We start from the raw sequence: 26298 nt of genomic DNA, 5'->3' as shown, positions 1-26298 counted from the left end.
TAGTTCCCTACCAGAGTATAAGGCAAGAACAGCTAGGAAGCGGAAGCTAGTGTTTGGAGCTGCATCAAACTAAAAAGTTGCATGTTGCATGGGAACTGAGTCACAGCTGACCCACTGCTTGATCACCCTGGGAAAGGACCCAGTCAGCCCTGGAGCACAGGTGAAGGCAATTCAGCTGTAGGACAGGAAGGGGTGGAGCCTGGCTGCACCTCTCAGACCTCATTTAAGGACTGGCTGTGGCTGGGGGCAGAGCTCTGGTTGGAAATCCCTCCTTGGTGGTGCTTTTCCCTGCAAACCTGGAATCTTCTGATGTGGGTGAGCAATCTTCTGCCTTCCTTTGTAGTATCTCTCTATTGTGCCAGTCCTTCTGTTGTCACAGCTTTGTTGTAATGCCTTTCCCATTGTGTTGATCTGTATGATTGTTACATATGTTCCTGTTGATAAGTCACTAAGTGTGCAATTTCAAATGCAGCAAGATGATTCCTCAGAGGGAGCCATTCATGGGCTTAAAAATATTGAGCTCCAAAGGAACACGAGCAAGGATAAGAGCCACAGTTGAAAATGTATTAAGCAACTGTCTAGAGCTATAGAGAATGATGACAATCCACGCAGTTCAAGATTGCTGTGGGAGATAATGCAGCTGAAGATGAATACTGAAAGGCCAGAAAACTTAAAAGTTCGGCTATAATCCAGGATTTAATTATGGATGGTGGATCTTAAGCATATACAGACTTCTGGTGGCTGTTAACAAGAAATTGTGGTTATGTTAGAGTTAAGAGGAGAGTATGGGAATGATGGCTGTAGCAGAAATGCTGAGTCATGGCCTGAAGCAGTGATGGAGCACCTGGTGGGAAGGCAGGGCCAGCCCAGGGGAGCTCAGGTGCATGCAGTACTGCTGAGTGGTGAAGGGTTGGAGCCAGGATTCACCTCTTCCAGACCTCATTTAAGGGCTGGCAGTGGAGGTGAGGGCATCTTATGGGAGATCCCTGAGTACCTGAGGCCTTCCAGTGGTAAGCAGCTTCTTTCCTTTACTTTTGTGTCTGTGGCTGCAGTCCAGGACTTCACTGCTATGCGTCACTGCTACACCTTCCATTTTGTTACAGTGGCAAAATCAGAAATTGCAGGTTACGACTGCTATGAACCTAGAACATCTCCAAATGCAGCCTGGGAACTGCCTTTAACTGCACACAATACATGCCATCAATATTATAATGTACAATGCTCTCTGCTGTATTAAAAGCCCTTTTAGCCATGCTGGCTCTGTTTGAACATATTTGCTATGTTTTCTAACTTCTGTTGCACCTTTCTGCAAATCTGTTGTGGTGTTTCTTGTAACAGCCACTTGAAGGTGTGACTGTCTGCCATTATCATTCAGATGCAGATAAATAATACCTAGAAGCTTGAAACATTAGGGACTGCTCAGCCCTACAGTACGTGCGTGTGCCTCCTGCTGTGGGCGTAGGGCAGAGCGGCTGCTCCTACAGCAGGAGGCTGTACTGCAGATCTTCTAGAATCCCTTCCAATTGATGTTTTGTAACTTTTATGCTACTTGAAAGACCTCCGCCTTGAACGTGTGAGGTTTGTGTGCCTCCTCTGTGTTGGTATGCTTAGCAGTGTCTCTGGAGAATAAAACCACTCAGAAGTCTGTACATCAGTATCAGAATATCAATTCCATAACTGTTGATGTTTGTATCCAGGAAAAACCCACTGAAGCACAGCAATTTCTGCACAGCCAGAATGGTTCATGGCCTTTACTTCATGCAAAATGCTTCTCTACAAACTTCTAACAACCAGTAAGTTTGACATCACTGGCAAGAAATTCTATTAGATGAAGAATGGTAATAGAATGCAAGTAAGTAAAGCAGCCTACTGAACAGAATAGTCCAAGGCTTTTCAATTTGTGGTTTCTCATTTCATTACAGTAGTTGTAATACAGACACAGTTTGGAAATGTTAATGCCTTCATTTTGAAGCTGAAATTAAAATGCAACTGCAGCATTGTGTGGGAATAGAGAATGCAGTTATTTCTCTAACAAGTTTTTAATCTCTTTAAACATGAGGAACGAGTAAGTCTCAAATGTGGCTCAAGTGAGCGGGGAAAAGATCTGATACCGTTGAGGCAGTCATGTAAATGATACCTAATCTGCCTTATGGAAGTGGGCTTCTCGGTCCAGTAACCTGCTGACTCATTTGTGTCACAAACAACATGACTCTTGCTCTGGGTTAATCTCATAGCATAGTTTGTGGGGGAGAACTATAGTTGGTAGGGACAGCAGGAAACCAAATATGGATCTAGTTAGTGGTGACCTTCCCCAAGGCAAGAAGGGTAGTGCTGGTTGGCAGCAGTAGAATGGAAAGAGATAGAAACAACTCCAGAGGACCTTGCATGATGAACTTCTTATGTGTTACGGCGAACACAGATGATGTGATGAGAAAGTAAACAGGAGCATTAAACCAACTCAAGGTGAAATGCTGAAGGCTTGTGAGCCCTTGTGTGGTGAGGGTACCCCCCTGTGTGCTTCTGTGCCATTGTCACTGCCCAACGTTCTTGAAGACCATATGCAGCCTCCTTGGATGTTAACAGTTCTCTGTAAAACAGAAGGACCATCTTTCCCATGGAGATTGACAAGTGGCAGGGCAGAGTGCTCAGTACTATTATTTTTGCTCACTGTTTGTTGATGTTCAGAGAAAACAACTTTGAGTGCAGAACTGTTACCAGAAATAGGAGTAGCTGCTCTGAGCCATGCTGGAGAATGTGGAATAGCTGTATAGCAATCCCAGTGATCTTTCCTCTCAGACTGCATTGTGGTGATGTTCAGGAAACCCTATAAATAACATAACTGAAAGTCAAGCAATCAAGAACAGTGCTGTTGAATTTGCTTGAATAAAAGCTTGAAAGAATGAAACACTGTGAGGATACTTCTTTTGGCCTGGTGAAAGGATTATGGGAAATACTAAACTCTTTCTTGAATGTTTCTCTCCAAGTTCAGTGTTTTGTGCTGAAGTCAGCAGAGTTTGTGTAACAATGTAAAAATGGTCATTTGGGCAGAGGGCAGTCAGGCTTTGAAGCCTTTTATATTGGGCCTAATGCATAGGCTGTGCTTCCCTCACAGCTGTAACCTCTTGTTAGAGACACTTCTGTGGTAATAACCAACTAGTTATAGATGTTAAACAACAAACATATGCACATACACCCCCCCCCCCCCCCCCCCAATTCGTTATTTCTCCAGGTTGAAGAGACCTTGCTTCGCAGTTCCTGGTAGGAAATCCACTTGAGGTTTTCTTAATGTCTTCCAAGTCCGCTTCTTTGAGGTGCTGGGATCAAATCTGTTTGAAGTGTCATAGAGCTCTGTATGTACATGGTATCACCAGATTTTTCCTAACTTCTAACAACTGTCTACTTTCTGACTGTTGCAAAGCAGTGACTTGACTTGAGGATAAAAAAAGTTGTCATAATCTGAAGGAAGTTAGCAGGAATAATCTTCATTTGCCTTTTATCTGTTTTAACATGTTGCTGTGTTCAGAAGGTTTGCGTGATGCTTCTCCCTGTGATACTCAGCAATCTGCTTGGTGGAAATAACAGCTTTTTGGAACTTTGCTTTCTTGCAAACCAGCTGTGCAGGAACACCAGTTTCTTTGTTTTATGGTGTCCTATACAAATGCTGGAAACTGACTGAAAGGGTAAAGGGTGCCTCTCTTGCTCCAGAACTCCTGTAAGCATTAAAACTGCTTTCAGCAACTGGCAGTTCTGTATTTATGTATTGTGTGTTCTGATCTGCTGAAGCATCAGTAAAATCATATATAGGTTCCATCACGTGAAGTAACATTCCTATGGAAGGAATGAGTTCTCATAGATGCCCTGATCCTGTTCATTTTCTCTACTGAGTAGTAAGGTAAGAACTGAAAATTTTGGTAAGCTTTTCAAAAGCAAGAAGGGTGAAAGGAAATGCCATACCGAATCAGATTGGTGCTCTGTGTAGCCCAGCATTCTGCCTGCAGGAGTAGCAACAAGAGGTATAATTTGGGGACAGCATACCAACGTAGCTGCTTGTCTCTGCCCTTTTCTCCTCACACTCCCTCACTATGCGTTAAGCTTGGATTTGGGATGTTAAAAGAACATCTACAGCAACTCTTTTCAGTGAAAGATGTTTAATCCTTACTGAATTTACAAACACTGTCTGGCTTCACAGCATGTGTAGCAAGGTGCTAAATTTCAGTGCTTGCTGTCCAAAGAGGCAATTTTCTAAGTTGATTTATCTTTACTGAGTGCTCCCTGTCCTCTGGCATTTTAGACTTTGGTGAGTAATGGTGACCTGATCTCCTACCACTGATTTCATAATCCTCATCTCTCCTCTCTAAGTTGAAGAGTTTGGGACTTCTAAGACTCTTATGGCAGCTGTTCAAACCCCTTAATCATTTTACTTATCTAAGCTAAACCTGGACTGATAGACGCAGCACTTTACATGCTTTTGCTACCGTTGAAGATAATGCGGTGCTGTCCCAGTTCCTCACTGATGCTCTCAGAGGTAAGGGGTTCAGGAAGCTCTGTGCCTGAAGGGCAGAGAAAAGTGCATCCCTTTTTGACAACATCAGATAAGAACTTCAGCAGAATACTGCATTTCCCTAGTTGAATGGCTGTTTGATGTTACTGCCTCTCCACAGTTACTAACTCTGTTTATGATGTGGTGCTTATGTGAATTCTTGTAGTATTAGAGCACAAAACTAAGATTTCCAGTTCTTATCTTCAGCTGTTGTTCATGAGTGACATAACCTGAAAATAGAAGTGTCTACCTGCTCTCCAGACATCAGCATCCTGGGGAATCTAACTGGCTTCCATAAAACTTGGCTAAGGTCAGTGCATTGCCCAGAGATGGATGTTCTGTCCCTAGAGACTTTCAAGGCAGGTTGGATCAGGCCCTGGGCAGCCTGATCTAGCATTGGATGTCCCTGTTCATTGCAGGGGAGTTGGACTAGGTGACCTTTAAAGGTCTCTTCCAACTCGAAGGATTCTATGGTCACTGGCTCAGGGAGTTTTCTTGCTGGAAAGCTGAGTTGGCTGCAGGGGCTCAGCTGCATGCTGAGTGGTGTGACCTTGGTGAGCACCCAGTTCTGTGGTTCTGACAGCCCGGGCATTTCAAGGCCTGCAGGCACTGTTTTTAGCACCTTATGTAAGATTTTTTTTTTTTTCTCAGCAGACTCCTGCTATCTTTTTAGTGTGTAACCCATTTAAATTTGTTCTATTCATCTAGAATAGCATTCTTTTCTTTCATTGACTGTCTGGCCTTATTCTCTTATCTCTACTTCTTTGTTAAACTGTGCATCTTATTTAAATAAGTGTTTAGCAGTACTGAGCAAGGTGGCCAGGTAAGAAGGAAGAAGAGGGGTGTGACTCCACTCAGTATCAGTGGGAAAACAGGAAAAAAAGAAAAAGAAAACCAAAAAAGGAACCTGTTGAGGACACCTTTTTCTTCAGTTGGTAAAATTAGCAGCTTTCAGTCGCTGTGTAGCAGTCCGAATCGTCTGTGTGCTACAGAACAGTTACCAGTAACTACCTAACCTCCAAGACGGGCTTCATGCTTCAGGTAACTGTGCTCTCGCAACTGCTCCATGCTTTGGGTTTTTGTTTCTTGCAGTGCTACAGTGATGTTTCTTTAACTTGACAAAGGCAGCACTCCCTCCTTGGCTGTGTGCACTGTAAGCACCAGAGGTACAGTGACAGAGACCTCCAATGCTGTCTGCTGCGCTTTGGAGAATTCCACGTTTCTTGTGCTCAGTAGAAATGGTGGAAATAGATAAAATTCTTACAAGTTAATGCAAGCTCTGGGTGACAGTATGAACACTGCTGGGATTCTAACATCGCTCATATTTAGGGATTGGTAACAGAAGCCGTGCTGATGTATTGTTAGCATGTTGCTGGTTTACTGTGGCTGTATGCTCCTTTAGTGCAGTGGCTTTTCCAGTCCTTGTGAACTTGCTAAGACAAGATGATGGGCAAAATGGAAGGAGGATTAAGTGGGAGAATAATCCTGAACATGTGACAGCTCCAGCAGCTGTGTGTAAATACGTTGTGGACAGATTTCTTGGTCTGCTTTGCTCTACTTCAACTGTTCACTCTGTTTCAGCTCCTCAGATCTTTCTTTGCTTTAAAAATCTCAAGTATTGGTGTGGGCTGGAGGGGAGAGCCTCTGCCCGGCTGCTCTCAATGCCTGTTTATCTAAGTGGTGCACTTGAGCAGTTGGAGGTAAGTGTCTTAGGATGCTCTGTGCCCGCCTCTTCCTCAGGCTGAGCACACAGAGCTGACCCACTCAACTTTTACTCTGCCTGCACTCATTAATACATCTAGAAAAGAAGAAACAGAAACCAAGCAGAACTTCTGAGCCTATCTTAAAGTAGAAGACATCACAGCTTACAGTCTGCAAATGTAACCTGTCTGTGCTCCGGTGTAGAGTGGAGCAACTGGGGGCATTAATGTCCAAGGGATGTCATCAGTTGCCCATAGGAGCATCACTGAAGTGCTGTCAGGCCCACACAGTCACAGTATTTGTGACATCCTGCTGTGTCCAGCTTGGATGAAAAAACAGAAATCCCCTGAAGTGATCCTCTCTAGGATCTCAGCTGCTATTTCAGGAAGTAAATTTTTCCACTAGGTACAGATTCAGAGGAGTGAAAAGCACTGTTGGAGGATCCTGATAATACTATTTTTCTGTGAGATTAATTGTTGTCATGTGCTATTGTAATGTTAATGCCATAATTCCTACCTCCTTAGAAAGCAGATGTCCCTGAGTCTGGCTGGCTCTGTTCCAGGATTTTGCCTTGTCCTTTTAACTGTGGCATTGCCAGAACGAATGCTGCTTGTCCTCTCTGCAGGTATCTGAAATTGCAGGCTGGAGGCACTGTTTTCCTTTCCTGTTCTGATGTTGCTTTGTATCCGGGGATCTGAGATGACATGTGTTCTATTTGATGCTGAGAAATCATTTCAGTCTTTGAAGATCATGAAGTTTAAAATGGACTTAGCAGATGTTGTTAAAGGCATTGAGTCTAGCTGCATCTGTCTGTTGAAGCAGCAGCTGGCCTTTGCTGCTTGACTTGGAAACTTCAGGAGGCTGAGCACAAAAATGATCAGCTTCTCCTTATTTCTTGGTAGAGCAGATGTGCTTCAGCAGGGGCCCACATTGCAGGGGCCCTGTTCCATCTGTAATCTTTTACTTATTGCCTTATTCTGCTAGTTTGTATGGAGCAAGAAGGGAACAAATGAGTCAGTTCCAGAGTTCAGCCTTTGAGAAATTAAGAGCACTGCAAAAGAAAGGATATTCAGTCTTCCTTAAAGAAAAACCAACACATTTTAACAATGTATATTTGATTGTAGGTGTGAGTGTTGTGACTTTTTTTTGTTATGCAGACCTTTTAAGGCTTTTGTTCTCTACCCTTTTGCCCCAGAAAGAACAAATTATCCGCCATTGGTCTTAATGGTGAGGTTCACTCACTGCAGAAGTGAGGGTCTTTCTGCAATCACTGCAGTCAGATGCTGCTGTGACTGAAATCCTGGCCAATGCGGGTAATGGTTGTGTTCCATCCCTCTCTTTCCTTTGGTCATGGTTTAAGGCTGGTGTGTATGGAAAGCTTACTAGCACTCATCACAGTTCTGCTAGTGGGTGAATATCCCTGAGCAAGCGGAACGTCTCCACAAATCAAACTGTGATGTAATTACTTAACCATGTCAATTTTTTTAATCTTCTGTGCTTTCAGCTAGTTCTTGTTCAAAGAGACAAAACTCTCAGCCAGATTTGTTCTTTCTGCCTTCTGAACTTTCCAGTCTTTCCTGTCTCTTAGATCAGGGCTACCAAAGTTGGAGTAACTGCAGTCATGAATTCACTGCCAGCTTTTCTGAAGTTAGAACTTGCCATACTAAATTACTGCTCTTGCTTCTAAAGCTGAACGTTGTGGTTCACTGTTGTTGGCAGTTTGTAGAATTCAAATACTAAAAGCTATATGGCACATATGGAGGCAAAGAGTAAATGGGTCCATCACGACACTGCTTTTTGAGTTCTTCATGGGATGTGGAAGTAGTGCATTGCACTGAATCTGTTCTGCTGTTTTATCTTTCACACATGAAGGATCCAGGTGCCAGGGTCTGACTGAATGGACCCAGGGAGATTAACCCTTGCAGTTGGTAGAAAAAGAGAATTAACAATGCGATTGTTGGGAAAGGGTTGGTTCTTTGCTGGGGATGCAGTGTGAAGGAAGCATGCTGTCATTGCCGCCTTTTCTTCAGTGCTTTTCATCCTGGTGGATGTGGGTATTGCTTGATTTGTTTCCAAAAATGGAACTGCTGAGAAATACTAAATCTATACCAGTCCGCCCTTGAGGTGGTAGCACGTGAATAACTGATCATCATATCTCAGTCCTTTCTTAAATGGATTTATTTGGTGGGATGTACTTCGACTTATTCGGGCAGATAAGGTGAATTAGACCAGAATTTATCATGGCTAATAATAAAAAATGAAGACAGGAACAAATCCTGGAAGAACATAACAGGGTTATATTTTGATCTCAAATGACCTCGGCTCAGCAGTTCTGCTCATAGCTTTGTAAATTGAAGCCTGTTCTGGATTTTGTCTGCTTCCCTTTGGCAGTGGCTGCTGTGCAAGTCGGTTACAGCTGTTCCTGACATCAGTTTGCCTTTACCTGGGTGAATGGTGTATATTTGACCTAACGGTACTGCTTTGCTTCTGAAATTCTGTTGAATATTAGCGATTCTACAGGAAAATCTGCTGTAGACAATTTGACTCCTGTGAAGAAGACTTGCATGGGATTGCTGTCCTAAAGATCAGATTTTATGTTCACTTTTATTCATATTTCATGGGAATGAATAATTCAAAAATGGTTATTGATTTTTCCTTCCATTTGTTTCTCATCTCAGATTTCATCTGAGCTGCATCCTTTGTGCTGCAGTGCTGATCTCATCCTGCAGGAGGGCATAAACTGGGAGAGAATGGTGTCTGAAATGGATGTCCCATTTGATCTCCCATTTCAGTTTAAAGAGATTTCAAGTATTTTTCTCCTTTCTTGACTACAGTTGGCCTTACAGGCAGCAAAGAACTGTTAATGGTAATACCCCTACTGTGCCCGCAATCTACTTGCACTGCTCTGGAGGGCCTACACGTTCTTTCTTTCAATTTGAGCTGTGCCTGGAAGAGCAGTTTGTAATCTCAGGACTTGCTTATTTCTTGAAGTATCTCTTCATGTTTGTTTTTCTTGTATTTCTTTGCTTGTCTTCACAATTAGATTTGTTGCGAGAGAATCTTCCATATAACGCCACTCAAACTTGTGTGAAAACAAGTCCTGGGGTCTGCAGTTTCCAGGAACATGACAGCTAGTCTATGTTGCATAAAGAAAATGCCTGTTTCAACAACTCAGTTTTCCCACTCTAAATATGCTAATAATCATCATTAATCAATATATGGTTTAATAAGAACTGTACCTTTAAGAGAGTCCTCTATAGCCTTGTCTTGAGTCATGTAACAACAGTGGGAGTGCATTTGGAATACAGCAAACTTTCCCAAGCGTGTTTTGTTCTGGAAGTTCTACTTGTGCCATTGCAATTTTAAAACTCATTGCACTTTCTTTGGAGTCTTCCTTTGAGGTTGGCTGTCAGGCGCAGCTTCCTATTTCAGTTTGCATTATCTTCACAGTTGCCTCTGGTTGTTGCTGGTTTGCCTCCTAGGATCCTGTTGTGAGTTCGTCAGAGCTGTCCTACAGGTGTCCTCTCTGTAAAGCAGCATGATGTCTGTAACGTGGATAACTATCACTGTCTGGTAAATCAGTGCCTCTTGACTGACAGTCCCCTTAAAGTTTTAAAACAGCAGCCTTTTGGTCTGTGTTCAAGCCTTAGAAACAGAGTTGGAAAATGTGAGTCCCCAGGAACCTGATCCTTCTTGGAGTAGCTGGTGCCTATTACAAGAGATTAGTGGCTGGTTCAGAGAAAGAATGGGATCTGAGACAAACCTATCTGGAAGAAGAGGGGAGGGATCTTGGGCCATATTTTGGCTCTTGTAGTTTCTCTCAGGTTGCCTTGATTGTGGGTCTTTGTTACTTCCCAGTGCTGGACTGGTAAATACCTTCTCTGCTCTTCTGTACATCTGTTGAGAGATAGGAAAAGCTTTGCTGTGCCTCTGTCTGCAGAAGTCTTGTGGGTGTTCAGTGGGGAGCAATGCTGGCAAAGGCTGCTGAGTACAGCCAACGCAGGTGCTGCACACATAGAAGCCGTGAGCTTTTCTTCAGGTAGGCTTATGCTACTTACTGGAATTGTTTGGAACAGTTTTTCCTTGAAGTGACTGGGACTTCATCATAGCACCTCCTTCTTCTCTGCTGCATTAAGCTGCCCTTTGGGTGCTGCAGAGTCATCCTCTGCTCAAGCAGGGAATGTGCTGGTTCCTGCTGTGCCCCAGTATTTGCTTCAGTCCCTTTCTCCTGTGTTCCTTCTGGTCTTTCAGTACTACTCATGATTGCTCCAGTTCTGCAGCCTTGATTTTTATAAACCTCTTTATCCCATCTAGTCAGGTCATCTGTTATTTTCCCTAAAGCTTTTGAGTTGCTGAGTTAAATTAAGATCACCATTTTTAAAACCCTATTTTCTGGGACAAGTGAGACCAGAGCATTGCCAAAGAAAACTCACAGGGCTGATGAGTTTGTTTAAAGTAAAAATTGGAAAAGAGATTGATAATGACAGTCCTTCTGGATCTGTATTAAGGATGCAATTGGCAAAAAGGTAAAACCTCATTTGGTGATGCAAATGATAAACAGCTGAAGGTAATGGGTGATGTGGGTTATCTGTCTGTGTAAACTTCCCAAGTACCACAGCAAGTCAAGGTCTATAGCAGGCTCTTCTCAATAGCACAGATAATGACTCCCTAGGCCCTAGCTATTGGAAAGATGGAAAGATTACTGTCAAATTAAGGAAAAGTAGCCTAATCCTGCAAAGCAGTTGAAAGAATAGAATACTCCAGGGGTCAAAAGCTTCTTGAGGATTAAAAAGGTGTCACTGCCTTTCAGACAGACAGTTACACAGTACAGGCAAAAAGGCAAAATAAATCTTCAGAATGTAAGTGATCATAGAATGAAAAGGTAGCAATACCTGTCAATAAGGAGGCGAGCTGGAAAGAGCCATGAAATAATTGCACAGAGTGATTCAGTACTACCAGGCAAGTAGATAAAAACTTCCTTGTAAAGCCCCACCAGAGTGAAAATCATTGAACCTGGGCAGAAATAAGGATAATGAAGGGGATTTGAGAAATGATTTGTCAGTCTTCAAAAAATTGTTGTTTTTTGGAAGCAAAGAATCAGTGCAAGTGTTATTAAGGGGGAAGTGAAAGAGCAAATCCTCCAGCAGGGTGGGTGCAAATAAATCCTTGCGCAGTTCTGCAGTCTTCTCCGTATGGAGCACTGTGGTGCTGCCTCTCCTCTCGGAGGCACTTTGACAGCCTTCTGTAAGGAGACCTCAGAAGCTGAGATGTGGGCTAACAGAGGTTAGAATTCAGTGCACTGAGAGCTCCATGCTTTTCATTTAGAGGCTTGCTGGCATCGTCAGTTAGTGCCTCCGCTTTGGTGTTGGAGTTGTCAGGCAGAAGGCTGGGATGTGCTGGCAGTGATGGAGCAGTTTGGCAGCACAGGACTGTTTTTGTTAACGTGAGGCTGAAATTTGTTCCTTGAGAGCATTTTAATCTTTGGCCTTTTTAAATAGGATTGAGGGTGTGTTACCTGTTTAAAGCACACACACAGATCTCAGATATTAGACTCCATTGTGATAAGCTTTCCTGAGGTTCACGGATATTTGCTGATGATTTGCATCAGCCAGAAGCTACAAGAGAAGGTTCTCATTTGTTTTAAAACTGAACAAAATTCAGTGGTATTTCTATTCCTGAGTGTTCCATTGTCCCTGAGAGCCCCTGGGAGACCACTGGGATGGTCTCCTGTTGTAGGGTGGGTCAGATCTCTCCGGCTTTCTTAATCCTAAAATTTAAGAGTAAGGTGGGATCCTTGTGTAAGGCAAGCAGGATGCTGGTAGTGGTTTCAGTGCTTGCTATGAAAAGCAAGTCACTGCTGGCAGTTCCTGTGCCAAGCAATAACTGTGTGCCATGGAGCCCTCCGGTGCTGGACTGATAGCCTGAGCCCAGCAGGGCAGGGACAAGGAAGTTTCCCTGCATGGTGCCTTGCAGGTCCTATGAGCCAGAGGCTCTGGTAGTGGCGAAGAGGTGAGTTACAAGGCTCTTAGTTAAATATTTAAACAGTTTTCTGAACATTGTGCTGGAAGTAATCTGCAGAGGTCAGGTTGTTGGCATTTTTGCATTACTCATTCAAGTTCTGTTTATCATTTGACTGGGGTTTGGAATTGTCACTGGCATGTCTGTGTATCAGCAACCAGATAGTGGGTGCGTGCTGCTGGTGTGGCTATTGCCAGCCTGGCTGTATCAGGATGCTGCACTTGAAGGCTCCTATTGCTGCTCTTCAGTTAGAGCTGACCTGCAGCGGGAGGAAAGCGTGAGGTCCCGTTTGAATTGATCCAAGCCCTCAGATGAGGTGGGGAGTGCTCTGGGGTGCTCAGTGAGGAGCAGCCCATGTGTAGGCAGCTGGGGGAGAGAATATTCTGCTAAGACGAGAACTGTGTGCAGGAGTCTGCTCTGTCTGCTCTCACGTACTCTGGGGCACCAGCCGGAGTTCCAGTGGTCACGTTTGCCCAGATAGGCCGAGTTCTGATCGTGACATTCTCAGCACAGGAGCAGCACGAGGCCGGCTGGCCGCGGGGCTCTGAGGTGCCGCGTTTCCCTCTGCGAGAGGCGCGCCCCGGAGCTCGCAGCCCATAGAGGGTTAACGCAGCCCCGCAGCGGGCGGAGGCCGGGCGGCTCCTCCCTCGGCTCGCCCTGACACAGCAGCTGCGCGCCGCAGCCCGCCGGTGTCCGCACCGCTGCGGCTCTCCGGGCGTCCGCCGCTGAGCCGGGACACGATGGTACGTGCGCGGGGGCTCCGGGGCTCGGGCGGGAGGTGGAGGCTGCGGGCTGCGATCCGTGAGAAGCCCCTCGCGCTGTCGGGGGCAGTAACGCTTTGTTCTCGGTCCGGTGTTGTTTGCGGCTGCGAAGAGCCCTTCTTCACCCCGGGCTGCGCGATGGATGCCCGGGAGCGGGGGGCTGCCGCGCGCTGCCCGGGCAGGCGGGTATCACTGCAGAGCCGTCGCAGGAGATGCGCTTTTTCTTCCTTGGGCGCTCACCTCGCTGGGGGTCGGCGGGGGGAACGGCTGAGCGGTGGTAGAGAGGCGAGACTGACGGCCGGGGGGCAAGGCGGCCGCGGGTGGAGCTCGGATTTATGATCCGCATGAGGACATCGCCCCTCTAGGCTGCGCGCAGCCTGAGAGTAGGAGCGGGCTGAATTCCACGGCTGCTCAGCTGTTCACTCTGCTCGTGTCATCAGCGCGGAGAAGGAAGCATCGAGATGAATCCAGAAGAGAATCTGGAGAGGGCATTTCGCTTGTCAGGGACCTGGCAGGGAGCTGTGGCTCTGTGCCCCGCCCCGGTGGGCGCCTCGGGAGTGGAGAGGGCGGCAGAGGCATCTCCTGGGCTCTGCCTTTGGGCCCGGCCCGGTGGCAGCCGCTGACGCCGTACCCGGTGCTGATGCTGAAATGTGGCCGATGCTTAGCGGGAGGAGGAGGGCTGCTAAGGCTGTTAACTGTCACCGCTGGTTCGAGGGAAGAGAGGTCCAGGGACGCTCTTGAGATTCCTTTCTTCTTCGGTGCTGCACACCCACATGTGAGGAGTGCTGAAGTCTGGCTCTGAGCTGCCCAAAGCTGCGTTCTTCCAGGACAAGAAACCACAAAGCATGCAAACTTGCAGCTGGGCTGAGGGGGAGAAAGGACCTTTTAGAATGTGATGCAGTCTTTCTAGGGTAGCAGAGATGAGATGTGGCCAGGAGTGAAGGCTTTTGTAGGATATCTTTGGCGTCCCTTAGAGTTGCACCTAATGAACATCTCATTAAAGGATTAAATCGTCTGAATGCTAGTGCTGACATTCATTGAAGCATTTTAGAATAGGTCTTTTTATCTACAGTGTTTGGAAAGATTGAGAGAGAGAGAGAAGCTGGAACAGGGCTGGGTGTACCAGGCTGTGTGATTGTCAGTATTTCTTCTGATCTCCGTTCTGAGTGCTGCTTTGGCTGTGAGGGAGGAGAGTTGAACTTCACTGACCGAGGGGAGCAGTTAAAGTCAGCAATGATGCCAACAAAAGCTTTCTTAATAGAGGAGAGAAGGGCCGCTGTGTGTGGGGGCTGAGTGGTCAGGCTGGACTCACAGTGATGTAGGAAGGAGAAAGAGGAGGGAGCTGGGACATATTTATCACAGTGAGCTTGGAGGGAGGAGCGTGGCTGCTGCACACTCCGCACGCAGGAACACGCACACACACTGCGGCAAATTCTGCAGCTGGTGCCTGCTGGCTTATGACTGCAGAGAAAACAGGCTCCGGTTTAAACTCTGATCTCAGAGACACGGCTGTTTCTATTCCCGGTATCTCTGGTCCCGCTGTGAGCAGCCCTGCAGGCTGGGCATTTCTCCAGAATGAAAGGGGCTCCTCTTTCCCCCGCCTCATCGGAAGACTTTTTGCTGCATAAGGTCAGTATCCTCCCTGTCTCCTTGGCTGCTCTGTCTGGTTGGTTGCATCCAGGCCCTGTGTCTGTCCTTATGCTTTCTTCAGCAAGTGACAGTTGTGTAGTAGCTAGGAACTCCTTTCTTTGCTCTGTTGAGGCCAGGTCATCAGTTCTGCAGTAGTTTTGCTCCCAATGAGATAATCCCTAATAGTAATGTCCTATTGCATCATTTTGCCATTCTTCCTTCTGTCTGTGCTGTGTGTGTTTCTTAGTGATGTTCTCAGCTGAAATGGGGCCGAGTGATGGACTTGAGCTCAGAAATACAGTGAGCAGTAACCAGCATGGACTGTTCTTGGTGAAAGCAAGGAAGCTGTGCATGCAAACCAGTACTGCAGAGGGCCTCATCCGAAGGAGGGAGGCTGGGTGAGGGTGGGAGAGGAGTTCCTCAGCGTGAGCTTTTGTGGGATGTGGCCTTTTGCTCATGTGTGTGTGTTCGTATGCAAAGCATCCACGGTAACTCTGGGATTGCTGCATCTCCCAGAAGAATAACAAACAGCCGAATAAGAATGCAGCAGCATCCCTTGATGGTGTGTGTCAGACGTTTACTGCCCACTTGGCTAGTGCAGCCAAGTATGCCATGCATGTTATCACAGGCTTCCGCTGATAGGTAGGAGAGAGAGGCCTGCAGGTCTTCAAAAGAAGATACTATGGGAAGCCATAGAAGACAAGATGGCCTAGCTAACATGCAGGGACTTCCCAGTAGTGACAAGCTCAAAGTGAAGGGGTGTGCCTTCTAGGTGTGAAGTGTTTGCTAGGCAAAAGTACCTGGAAAGGGGAGGGAGGCAGCAGTTGCTGGGCTGATGGATCATTTCTGGGAATGGGAGGAAAGAGAAAAAGTTATGTGTGTATGCATGTTTAAAAATGAGTTGCCAGGGGTGGGTGGGTGTGTGTGTGTGCGCATGTGTGTGGGGGGAAACAAAGGATTGTTTTTCTTACTCTCAAAAATCCTGAAACGGTTACAGGTCCGTGTCATTCTGAAGTCCAGCACAGGCCTTGCAGCTGAGGAAATGAAGGACTAGTGAAGGTGCTGGGGTAATGTGGTTTCTAATGTAATGATTGATCTTTGTTTTTTGCCTATCCCATTGGAGCTGCTGTGAAGTTCAGCTGCTTGGATGAATTCTGTAGATTCCTCTTACAAATGTGTGTGCTTTGTCTTTGCCTGGAACAATCATTTTCTCGTTTGCTAGAATATTAAAGGTGATGAATTTCTACAGATTTTGTGAGAACTGTGGGGTAGGAGAGGAAGGTGGTCCAAGTTGGTGCTCTTTGGCTGCCATCCGGGCAGTCACTGCTTACAGCCGCACAGGCTGTGCTTCCGTCTCCACACATGCAGCGGTAGTTATGACTCATGAGAGGAACTGGGGATTTTGCAGTGTACTGCAGGGATGTGGAGGGGAGCTGGGATTATTGCAGGAGGGCAGTGCAGTGAGAGCACTCAAAAACATCCTTCATCAATTCCGTGGCTAATGGAACAACTTAATTGTATATCAAGTGTTTCAGGAAGCCTCTGTCCTTCCTAGGCTTCATTCACAGACAAATGTGAGCGTTGGTGTCCTTGGCCAGCACATTTGTAAGCTCAGAGACAGGCCTCTGAGTCTTGCTGGGTCAATCCCTCGAATAGACAGTATAGTGTTCAGGTAGCATTGTCTTGTGGGTTTTTTTAGGTGGGGAAAACAGTTTGGATCCACTTGTACATTCCAAAAAAGCATCATTTCCACAATTTATTTCAATAGAAATGAGACTTTACTTTAGAAAATAAATGCTTGGAGGTGCCTTTCCAAGGATGAAAGTTGAGAATCTCAGATGGGAAGAGGAGCATAAGTCACAGATGGAGTAGGCTTTAATGTCTTATCAGTATGTCCTATTGAACATGTCTCTCTATAAAAATTGCCTTTTATGGGCCTTCTTGTGAAGCCTCCTGCAATTAACCAGAAGCTCCTTCGTGCCCCCGTTTCATGGTGGGTCTGGGTGCCTGAGACTGTGTGTGACTTCGGCATTCTGCAGAACAAGAAATCTTTTTGTGAGTTTGAACTGTTGAGGCTCTGGAGGGGAAGTGCGAGAGGAGGAGAACTGATCTGCAGGCTCCGATCAGTGCATCGGGGAATGTATTTCCATGTCAGTAGTCTTAAAAAAAAAAAATGTCCATTTTGACTTCCAGTGAGAAGATTAAAGCTGTAAAAACTGGGTGCTATTTTTCACAAATGCCATAGGGACAAGTAGGTGGTGGTAAAAAAGCATGAAAGTGTAACTGGCAAGTCTAGATCTTTTTGTTTCATCTACGAACTCTCAGGTTCAGAGATTCAGTTAAAAGATTTTGCCTGAGTAGCTTTTCCACTTCCTTTGTTTCACTGGATACAGCCATCCCATTTGTGCTATTTTCTGCTAAGTGCCACTGCCAAATTCTTAAATAATTGAGGAAAAAAGTAGAAGGAAGAGGCCCTTAATATCTCTGCTGCTAACATTGCCTCAGGGATATCAGCCTGTCATCACGTATTAATATTGACCTTGGAGGAAAAGTGGGCATACAGTGATTCGCCTCCTGTCTGGCTAGATTTGTGCTCTGAAGAGCCTCCTAAACAGTGCAGGAGGGTTAACTGCGGTACTGGGGGAGGACTGAGAGCACTCTACAGGTTGCATAAGAAGTAAATTACTTCAAATATGTGGCATCTTTTTGAAGTAGCGGCTTGCAGGCTGGTGGGTACAAACACTGTGTGTGTTTTGACTCTGATCCCGACTGCTAGGTTTCCATGGGAGTTGTAGTTGTTAGGAAGATTCTTTCATGCTGCTCATCCATGTTCTAAAGCAAAGGTGGTCTTCAAGGAAATGGGATGTGTGAGGCTGTGGAAGGGGTCTGTGCCTGCATAGCTCTGAGAGAGCCAAACGAGTGTGGGGCTCTGAGACAAATGTGCTCCTGATCTCAGAGGTCTGTTCCAACCTCTTTATTTTCTGAGGTTTGTAAGTGATTGCGCAGTGCAGACTGCAAACTGACAGATGTGTGGCTAGGCTTGATAGCATTAAGAAGAGACTCGAGTTATGGAGCACAACTTCAGTGAGCTCAGTGCACGCTCTCCTTGGCTTCTCTCAAGTGCTGCTTTCTCCATGCTGAACAGACAAGCCCTGCATTTGCTGGCAGAATGGACTGGTGGCCTCAAAACTCTGCACCTTTAAAGAAACTTTCTGTATCACATTGATTATCACCATACTCTGCGGTGTGAATCAAATCCCAGGAATCCAGATCATGCAGAGAATTTATGATGTGGTGACAAGATCCAGGAGCACAGAGTCAAAAAGCGGCTAGGAGGGGTGTTGGCAGAGGATGGGTGCTCTTTACTCAAGCGCTGGCAGAATGCAGACTTTGGTGCATTACCACTGCTGTATGTGCAGTCTGCAGGTGGTTTCATAACCGTGTCTTAAATAGAGACTGCATTCAGCAGGTCATCTTCAATACAATCAGCTGAGAGAGAAGAAAAGCTTCTTAGGATGACAGTCTCTTCAAAGGGACCATCTATCAGTCCATCGGGGGTGGTGGAGTGAGGACAACTGATGAGTGACGCTTTAAGGTGTGCTTGGGTTTCCTCGGGGGGGCTTAGTGGAGATGTTTGGTAAGCTATACCTCCAGCTCCTCACAGATGGAGATAATGCCATTATGTGGAGCTGTGTTCTTAATTCATGTGAATGCTTTGCACTATTTCACAGCCAAGGATGCAGGGAGAGCTTGAGTCAGCAAAGCTGCCGCAGGGAACAGAATCTCTCCAGGCTGATTCTGCACCTGGCAAACCAGACAAAAGTGCTCATCTTACCTATTAATGCAGCTTAGCTGTGGTGTAGCTTCCAGCTGAGGGATGTTTAACAAATGGTTAGAATGGTAACTTCTGAAAATAGATACAACTGCTTCCAAAGTGAACATCTGCCTTCAATTAGCAGTTCTAAAGTGGCTGGGCTATCAAATTGCTCTTTAGCATAAAAGTGAGACAGTATGTGCAATTAAAAAGCAGTGAGATGGTTACTATAGCTGGCATGGTATAGAAATAGAAGTTGCCTGGGAGAGGAGCTGTAGATGGCAAGAGAACATCTCAGGCAAGACCGGAAAGCACAGGCAAGTGGCTGGAGGGGAGTCTCTCTTAGGATGCAGCAAATAGCAACTGCCTGCCATACCTTAAATATTTCCCTTCCATCTCTTGCCCAGTTGCTCATTCACCTTCTTGGTGTTTTGTGAGAAGGCAGTCACCCCTCTTGCGCAGCCCATCCTTACCCTAAAGCACAGTCAGTTCTCCTGAGAAGTAGCAGTATGGCAAGGGGAGTTATTAAGCACCTTCAGTTATTTCCACTAATGGAAACTTGGATGTTCCTTCCCACTCCTCAACCCTTTCCATCCTGACAGACCTGGCAATGGTCCTTCTGGAAACAATTCCAGACTCTTCTTCTTTGCTCCACACCGGTTTGTGCCCCTCTTACATTGTGTTAATCTCCATGCCACTGGTTTTGACAATAACTCATTTAATGTGCTGTGCTTTCCCATAGTCTTTCAGTTGCTGTCTAGTTCTTTCACCAAGTCGTCTTCTGACCACAATGACTGCTTAGTTCTGCTGATGGTTTTTGTTTTTTCCTTTTCTCTGTCCTGTCCAGTGTTACCATAATCATTTGATTTTGCTCTTTGACTCTGTTCCCATTGAGAAGCTTCATATGAGGCATCTCCTGTTCCACATTCATGGGGATTTAATTCAGTGCTGCCACGATTCTCATTATGTGACTTGGTGTCCTAATATTAAAAGTCAGTCATGGAACATCTGAGGTTGGAAGGGACATCAAAACATCATCAGATCCAACCTTTTGTGGGAAAAGGGATCCTGGATGAGATAATCTAGCACTCCATCTAACCGCATCCTGGAAACTTCCAGTGATGGGGATTCTACTGTATCTCTGAGGAGGCTGTTCCAGTGATTGATTGCTCTCACTGTAAGAAGTTTATTTCACTAGGACCAAAGCCATCCCAGTGCAACTTGTAGCTGTTGCCCTTTGTCCTTTCTGTGTGGCTGTATGTGAAGAGGGAGCATCTGTCCTCTCTGCAGCTGCCCTTTAGGTACTGTGAATATGGTGATGAGAACCTCTGAGCCTTCTCTGCAAGGTGAAAAAGCCTTCCTTCAGCAGCCCTCCCTCATCTTTCTGCACCTCCTTCAGTCCCTCTCCAGCCTCTCCAAACACCTGTTTTGAACTGTGGGGACCAGACCTGGGCACAGCACTCCAGGTGTGACCTGACAAGCGCTGAGCAGAGTAGGGTGATCACATTTATATCTGTGCTGGTAGTCGCACTATTCTGAAACTTCTGTAAAACCTCATGCATACAGGAGTTCTTCCCTGCCTAGATACCACTCACTAGCTTCCCTTTCTTTTCTAGTTGTGGTCCATAATTGCCTCGTTTTAAATCTTGTGCAGTTTCATCTGTGCTCCTTTTGGTGATCGCCTGTGTGCTCACTTCCATTGCTCCAAGGGCAGCACGTTGCTCTACCCTGGCTTCCCCTGCAGGGTCTCAGCACACACATAGCTACAGCTTCCTTTCTTCCAATGATCCCCCAGTTTTCGCAGTTCCCCTAAAATGTATTTGCTGGTATGCTGTGACCTTTCTCTTTCTCTGGCAAAGAGAAAATCCAAGATGGATATTTAGGTTTATCTATCAGTAAGTATGTATTTATCTAAGCACCGTTTAAAGACCTGAAAATATGATATATGGAGTGGTCTGAAAATGTCCACAGTAAAGATGTGTGAGAGGTAAAATCCTGGTGGGCCTCAAAGCACCATCTATTCCTCATCATTTTCAGCTGCTGAACCACTCTAGAAAGCTTAAAATACAGCACTTTGAGCAGCAGGGGGAGGGAGCAAAGGTGCTCGCTGTGCAGCCTGGTGTTTGAGACACAGATGTGTGATGCTCCTGTTTGCATCTCTGTGCCAGTGAGCATTTCCACTGTGTGTACGGAAGAGACTGAGGTCAGCCAGAGGGGCTGGGAGCAGCCCTGCACCCTCCTGGGCAGGCAGTGGCTCACGCTGAGGTAGCCCATTGTCCGAGGGAAGTGGCCAAGCGCAGCCCTCTGTTGTGCCTCCTCGTGGGCTGAGTCCCTTCCAAGGATGCAGGGATGGACGCAGACCTCCACGCTCCTCTTGTTTCCTTAATGCTTCTCTGCAGCGCATCGGGGCTGGGATGGAGGCATCGCCTTGGCTGTAGGCATGGGCAGTGCTGAACTGGAGGGTGCATGGGGCAGTCAGGAGGAATAAAAAGGTGACCCAGAGAGCAAAGTCAAAACTCTGTTCGTTCTTACTGTGATGAACTGTGGAGTGTGGTGACCCTATTGTGTCTTCTCAATCAGGATGTGTGCTGAACCCAACACAGCCATTTTCCTCTGGACAAAAAGAGGAACTGGGATTTTTCTCTGGGCTTTTACGTATGTAAATGGAGCATCCTGAGAAGAATTTCCACAAATTTTTGGGAGAAGAAAAGAGTGAAAACTGATGGATTGCTGCTATTCTAAGTAAAAGAATTAACTGCTTTTATCGGTAATTTTAGCTGGTATTTTGTTCAAGCAAATATTCTGTTGCAATCTAAACAACTTAATATTTTGCTTTGAAGTTAAAGTATTTGTTAAAACAGTTCATTAGTAAAATGATTGATTTTAGTTAAGTGCTGTGTCAGCTTTGGGCTCTAATTTACAGCCTGGGGAAGCTAATAGAGGCTGTGGGCTGTGCTCTGTCCTTTAGCATCTGAGGAGCTGCCCAGGCTCCTTTCCTCCTGTGTGGAGATGCATTCTGCTGTAACTCACAATGTGAAGGTCGCCGTTTTCTGTGTGGCTGAGTTCCCAGAAGCAGAAGCTGCCTGTTTTGCTCAGCCAGGCTGATGCTGGCACTTCCTAGACTCCTGTTTGTCCTATAAAGGTCAGACCAGGATGAGATATGGCTGCCTGTTCTCTGTGTTGCATTTGTGGCAGTTGCTGCTGCTTGCACAGGGCCAGGCACTGCCGCAGAGATGCTCAGCTTACAGCAGCTCCTTCCTTCTGCCCCAAAAAAGGGAATGACAGTTTTCTTTAGAATTTTCCCAGAATCCTTTTTTTTTTTTTTTTTCCTGGAATTCACCACAAATGCCCACCAGGCATTGAAAGTCTTCTCAGCTCATTCCTTTGTGGAGAGATTTCTTGTTAAATGTATTGAGGATTCTCCTCATGCATGCTCTGAGCACGCAGGCAGCAGGATGGCTGCTTTCTGTGGAGCTTTCCTTGTGCTGCTCCATAGCAAACTCCTGTTTGTGCTGCTGGGGCAGCCCATGGTTTGCCCACCTCTGCTCACAGCTGTGGAAGCACCAAAGCCTGCCCTGAGGGCAGACAGAACCCTCCCACCTGTGACTGCTTCAGTACAGCAAGGATGCCCAGGTGAGGCAGTCAGCTTGTAGGTGAAGGGGCACTGAGCTGTGACTTTGCAGTTGCTGGTTTGTGTGCTAGCAGCCACAGCAATCTTCCCACTTTTTTTTTTTTTAATTCCTGAGCCCATCTGACTTGGTAGAGCTTCTGAATCTCCTCCAGCCAGACCTGGTCCTGCCAGCTGTGTGCTTCTTGGTTTGCTTGCTGGAGGAAGGAGCTTCAGCAGCTGTGTGCCCATCAGCTGCAGTGCTTGGGATGTTGCTTCCAGCAAGAATGCTTACTCCTCTCTCTGCTGAATGATGCAGGGGCTTCCTTGGGCAGGAGTGGGTCTGTGTTGCAGGTGGTCAGGAGGTGGGTTTGTACAGTGGGGATAGGAAGCAGGACCCTGCTCAGTAATCTGTTTCTCTCCCAAGGAGATGTAGCTTGCTGCACTCATTACAGCTCTGGAGTGTTTGTGAATGAATGAATATATTGTTTCATTTTCTCTGAATGGACCCCAGTTGGGACTGGATCCTTTTTTCTCTTCATGAGCACTGAAGGAGCTGCAGTTGGAGGCTTTGCAGACACAGAATGAAAGACTCAGTGAACATCTCATTGTTATGTTGCCATTTTAGAATGAAGAAATGGTAGCCTTTCAGCTTGCACCAGCTCATGTTAATTATGCAAATGTACGTACCCCGAGAACCCTCATGTATGCCTTGACTGTCGTCAGAGATGAACCTTTTTTTTTACAGAGCATCAGGTCTGTGAATGCGTCCCAAGGCTCAGCTCTTCATTAAGTGTCGCAAAAGGAACTGACCCACAGAACAATCTAGGTCCTTACAGGTGTAACCTGGCCTATTAATCCCAAATAATCCTGAGGTGAAGGAAGCAAAGGATGTGGGAAGACAAAGGTAAAGAGGAATAAGGAATGCTCCCTGGATGTGCCAGGATTGGTGCCTATGGTCAGATGAACAGTTTGCATTCCCTTCATACCAGGGTCCTGTGAGCTGCGTAGCAAAGACTGTGTGCCCCCATCAGATACGTGCAAGCACTGATGAGGTCTCTTTTCTGGGCTAAACAGTTCCAGCTGTTTCAGCTCACCCCTCATCAGAGGTATGCCAGCCCTTTAATCATTTTTGTGGCCCCTATACACAGATTGTTGGGGTCTGGCTGAGTTCAGCACAGCCTTCCTGGAAAGATGCCTCCTTAGAGCTCTGCCTAAAGGTGAGATGAGAACCTGGGAATGCCAACCTGACCATTGGTCTCTTATTTCATACCACCGAGTTGTAACTATGGTTTCTCCAGTTATCATCAACAGAATGACAAGACCTCTGAGATGTGATGTTCTGAAAGATGAAAGCAAGCAAAGCAGCAGCTTTGCAGCTATACTCATTATTAGCCTTTTAGGCTAGCCCAACTTTAGCTGCTCAGCTACGGGCTTTCTAAGTGCTTTCAGTCAGAGTGGCAATACACCCTACAAACAAGGATCTGTGTTGGCAGCACAAGGGCCTCCAGGGCCACCTCTGCTTCTAGGATCATTTTACATATGATGTGCAGCAAGAGCTTTGTGTGAGTGAAAGACAACTGATGCCAGGAGTCAAAAACTAGCTGAGACAGAAAACAAATGTATGGCCAAGTCTGTGGTGCATCCAGAGTTGAAATACAAGCGCTTCATGATTTTGTACTAAGTACAAAGTCGATGGGTATGGTAATGATAAGAAAAGGAATTGGGATGAAAATGGAGGTGGCTAAATTTGGGGATGACTAAGTTACTTCTATCTAGAAATGACTGTGAGGAGCTTATGCAACTAAAGGGAACAGTCATGATGATGTCATATAAAAATCACTGTCAAAAAAATAAAAGATCAAGCATGCTGTAATAATTAAACCTTCCCAGCTCAGTTAATTGTGTTGTTAGGGTGAAATTTTGATGCCGCTATATAGCTCTAACTGATGGTCTTTATTTGGTGCAAAGCTCATGTTAGGTCTATGTTGTGATGAAATATAATAGGGAATAACATAAAATATGCAATAATGCCGCCCTTGTGAGTCTTCTGTGTTTGTTCTTGTTTTGACACTTGTGCTCTCACTCATCCTAAGGCCTGGTGCAGAAATAGAGGAGTTCTGGGAATTGGTGATGGGTGCCCTGGGAAACTCTCCTTTTAAGAAAGAAATGTCAAAGATGGGTTGTTTCTGTCTTGGCAGGAAAATGATGGATAAAAATGTTCTCTGGAAATGCATCTGGAAATGATAACTGCACTAATTAGAATGTGTCTGGATGCATAAAGTGAAGATTCATCTGAAAGAAGGACTTCAGTATTAATGGAATTTAATCCTACAGCTACAGAGAGGAGAGGATATTTCATGTATGTGATCAGTGAGCAGAACTGGAGAGGACTGAGCAGGGGTGGGGATCTGTGGTCAGATAGGGGTGTTCCTATGTTTGTTCCAGGCAAGTTGAAGGCAGCAGTTTTCATGAGCTTTAGAAGAATATTTTTCATACTGTAAGTGTAGATAAGGGGGTTTTCCATTTGCAATGAGATTTCCAGGCATGCATTTCACTATGATGGGGCTCTAGCTGATGGACAATGGCAGTGGCTCGGAGTGTTTTCAGTTACTATCTGCAGTGTCAGTTGCAACACTGGTAATTTCTGTTGTGAGTAATCTTTGTTAGAAGGATGCTTCAGCCCATGTGTTTAAATCTTCTGCAGGCCTGTACTGAGGGAGCATCCAGCAAAGCACTTTGGGATGACTGGTCTTCCCCTGGCTGCTGTGCCTGCAGCCGTGCAGTTGTAGGTCTGGCTCATTCAATGAAAGGCTGTGGGCTGCAGCCATCATTCTGCGTTGTCAGACTTCTCCCAGTGCTGTGGCCCAGCACAAACATGCTGCCCTCCTGGCCTGATCTCTCCTCATTGTGACTGGGCTGTCTCTAAGTAGCTGAGGTGTCCTCATCCTGCAGACCTCTCCTCTGCCCATTGCAGCCACCTGGGCAGAGCTCAGGCTTCTGCCATCCTGATTTTCAGATGTCAGTTTCCGATTTCTGTATGTGTGGACGCTGGGCTGACAGTGGATGCTTTTCCTCTGAAAAATTGGAAGGAAAACTCTCCTGCAGCCTAATGAGATCTCCAACACCTCTCTGTATGTCCTATTCTGGCATCTGACCACCCTCATGGTTAAAAAAAAAAAGAAAAAAAAAAGTGTTTTCTTGTCCTCGGCTGGAACCTCATGTCTCTCAGTTTGTGCCTGCTTCCTCTTGCCCTGTCGCTGGGTACCACTGAGAAGAGTCTGGCTCTATCTTCATCCCCTGCCATCGTGTATTTATAAACATTGATAATCTCCTCGCCCCTCCCCCAGCTTTTTTTCAGCCTAAACAACGTTCATGCTCTCTGCCTCTCATATGAAAACACTTTAGTCCCTTAATCATCTTCATGGCCCCACACCATTTGTGCCTTCCATCTGCCACAGCTGCTGGCTCCATAGCTTGAACTCTTTCTTTCAAGTATGAAGGGGGCAGCCCCTCTATGGGGTGGGAGGATGTGTGCAGAATGCTAACAAACCCTGCTTTGTTTGCCTCTCTCAGCAGTGATGGCTCAGCTGCTTAGGCTTGAATGACAGACATGGCAAAGAGCAGCAGTATTTCAATGCCCGTTAGTCCTGCAGACAGCCCCTCTCCTGCAGCTGCCGTTGTCCCCCATGGCTGCCTGCAGCCCTTGGACTGGCATTGCTTCAGCAGCACTTTGGTACCCAATGCTTGAAAGGATGCTCATGTGCATCACTGAGCATGCTCTGGGTCTGAGGACCATCCCTTTCAGGGCAGCAGATACTGATCTTTCTAAAAAAAACTGATCAGGGCCCTGGCGTTATGTCAGTATTTTGCCAAATCTCCATATAGTTCCTATCCCCAGTGCCTTTTTGCACTACCAGGCTCTTTCTCTTCGGCGGATTCTTGTCTTGGTGCCTGTTTGCAACTCTCACAGAAGGGAGACAGCAAAGCAGAAATTCCAGATCTTTCCATAGCAGCAGTTCATTTCTAGTAATTGAGTTTAAAGAAAAAAACACGTGCACAAAAATCTCACTGAGGGAAAAAGAAACTTACTGAAGACAAGAAATTTGGTTTCAGTGCTGCACCGCTCCAGTGAAGGGTGAGTTGACAGTCACCTTCAGCAGCTGGTTTACAAAACCTTGTGGTGACTAAAGCTTGGACAACATCTATAGACAATCCGTAGACCCCT

The 26298-nt window shown here is 46.0% G+C and overlaps 1 protein-coding gene across 5 annotated transcripts in view; it reads left to right on the top strand.

Annotated features, from left to right (window-relative positions):
* The window catches only part of MAP1A (microtubule associated protein 1A), a 50295-nt gene that overhangs the window by 6471 nt on the left and 17526 nt on the right, over positions 1–26298 (top strand). The window contains exon 1 of one of the 5 annotated variants that reach the window (XM_046899196.1): positions 2796–12250. The exons of 2 other annotated variants lie outside the window; for them this stretch is intronic. The gene's annotated coding sequence lies outside the window, so the exon portion shown is untranslated. Of the gene's footprint in view, positions 1–2795; positions 12251–12918; positions 14650–26298 lie in introns of those variants that run through there. 2 more of the 5 variants (XM_015292138.4, XM_046899195.1) reach the window with 2 other exon arrangements.

This window comes from Gallus gallus, chromosome 10, assembly GCF_016699485.2.
Source record: "Gallus gallus isolate bGalGal1 chromosome 10, bGalGal1.mat.broiler.GRCg7b, whole genome shotgun sequence".
Lineage (NCBI taxonomy): Eukaryota > Metazoa > Chordata > Aves > Galliformes > Phasianidae > Gallus > Gallus gallus.
This window is presented reverse-complemented; position numbering and strand designations above follow the sequence as displayed.